The 2,285-nt window shown below is 35.4% G+C and overlaps 1 non-coding gene across 1 annotated transcript; it reads left to right on the top strand.

The window, feature by feature from the left end:
- Positions 1–1,219: 1,219 nt before the first annotated feature.
- LOC141290378 (small nucleolar RNA U3) lies at positions 1,220–1,435 on the top strand. The gene has a single exon (XR_012340120.1). It is a non-coding gene; the product is annotated as a small nucleolar RNA U3 (small nucleolar RNA).
- The last annotated feature ends 850 nt before the right edge of the window (positions 1,436–2,285 follow it).

The following is a 2,285-nucleotide window of genomic DNA, read 5'->3' as shown; positions in this document are numbered from 1 at the left end:
CCCACCGTGCACGGCTAGGCCATAGGATGTTGCAATTTTTAATTTTCCTGAAGTGTAATCAACCACTGTTTTAAAGCACACATGGGAGCGTGAAGGGGGCGTGTCTTCACACTGGTTTCTTGGTTCCCTAACCATAGAACAATTTGTTCTTCTCAGCTAATCCACACTGGTTCCGCTCACATGATATAATATATGCCTTTCATTGTAGTTTTTGATGTATTAGTTTATCAACTTGTTCTTTGTCTATAGTACCTGTGTTCTATGGTTCTTGCACCACTGAACAACATGATTGATTTCATTGACAGTATGATTTAATAACATGACACTGCAAGTGTCAGAATCTTGTATTAATATACAATTTGATGTAAAGTTTTTGATGTATTAATATTTAGTATTTGTATTTTACATTTGTTTTGATGAATTTGTGTCTTTAATCTGTGTGTGTGTTTGATTACAGTATTGTATATAAGATGGTGTTTTACTAAATAAATGGTCTTTTAAATATCATCTGCATATCTCTGTTGTGTTGACTAAACATTAGGAGTAATCCAAGTTTATAATTGTGTATCTTTAATTTGATGTTACGATTTCATCTACACATTAAGTATAATTTCAATTGGTTACATATTTCTCATTCTTTAGACAGTTGTTGGAGGAGCAAGATGGTGTTGGGGGTGTTTTATGTTTTGTCTGATGAACCAGTCAGTACCAGTAATGTCAGTCCTCAACAGTATACAAAAGTTAAGGGAGTCTCAATCCTCTAATAGTGCAGTAACAGCCGTCATTCAATTGCTACACATCGTAAACAGGTTGGGCCTGTCTGTTCCGGTGGGCTCTCAGTGGTGCTAAATTATCAAATGAAGAGGATGGGATTCAAACCCATGCAAACCAAGGTGTGCCGAACACAACGGATTAGCCTCGCATCGCCTTAACCACTCAACCACCTTTCCGTGGTCCTTTTATTTAACACTCCCGATTCAGACCACCAGCTCATTAGTAGAGCACTCAGTGAACTGAACTGAGTGTGTCAGATAAGGAAAAAAGGAAAAAAAAAAGTGCAGAGTGGGGTCCCCAGGACCGAGGATTACTGCTAAAGGAGCCGAACGACGAGGATGGGATATTCAAATGTAACCTTTCTCATCTCTGTTGTTAGGTTGTAACCATCTCTGAGACTCAAAGTGTCAGAACTCGCCTAAGCTGGTTTTGCAAAATGGAGGTCAAGACTATACTTTCAGGGATCATTTCTATAGTTTCTAACTAGGAAATGTGTTTCAAAAGTGTAGTGTCTCCCAAACTACGATGATGAGCTTTGATACTCTTTTCTGAGCGTGAATCGGGTGTGGAGTAATGGTTTATTTCCTATGCTCCAAACCATTGATGAACGTTCTGTGTGGCATTTAAGCAGCATAGAAGAAGAGAGTATGATCAGAGTAGTCTCTGAGAAATGTAAATATCAGATTAAAAATCTTATGAGTTGTTATGATTGAGATTTTTTTTTTTTTTTTTTTTTTACATTTTTGTTGGTGGGTGTCACCATCCTTGACATTCAGAATGTCAGGATAAGATGTCAGCTGGTTCTATCAACTTAAAGTTGCCATAAAATGCATTGAGAGAATATTTTAATTTGTTCTTTGATATCTGCATAGAAGGTATATGGCATAGGAAAGGGCAAACAATCTCCAGAAACGGTTTACAGGACCATTTACAACCCTAGGATTTGTCCCTAGAATGAAATGCTCTGTTATTGCCTTTTTGGAAGCTTCATGAATATTAATGAGCTCTGCTCCGATTGGCTGTTTCACAGAGCTGCTCATCTCTATAGCTGGCACATTGATAAAAATATATGAAGAGTTTCGTTGCAAAACGAGATATATCCATTTTGAGAAATGTTGGTTATTTGACATTATTATTTAAGACATCAACAGTCAAGTTAATTTACAATTTTTGTACATAAAACTATTACTTGAGCTCAGTGAAGGCCAGAGACACAATATTCTTCAAATCCAGGATATTTTTATTTAATTGTATGTAGATAAATAGTTCATAAATAAGTCAAAAAACCATGCCAAAATGCAACATACTTATCTTATCATTGTCAAACATCTTAAATTGGTAGAAAAAAAAAATCATAAATATATAATAACTGGAATAGTATATACAAAAGTTGATTAATAATAATAAGATTCTGAGTTAATTTTGGCCAGAACATACACAACATAACATGACTTTTTTTTTTTTTTGCAAAACGCTATATATCCACCTTAGGCTATATTCTACTACTGTAA

Source organism: Garra rufa, chromosome 17, assembly GCF_049309525.1.
Source record: "Garra rufa chromosome 17, GarRuf1.0, whole genome shotgun sequence".
Classification (NCBI taxonomy): Eukaryota; Metazoa; Chordata; class Actinopteri; order Cypriniformes; family Cyprinidae; genus Garra; species Garra rufa.
The sequence above is the reverse complement of the archived record's forward strand: the minus strand, read 5'-3'. Positions and strand labels throughout refer to the sequence as shown.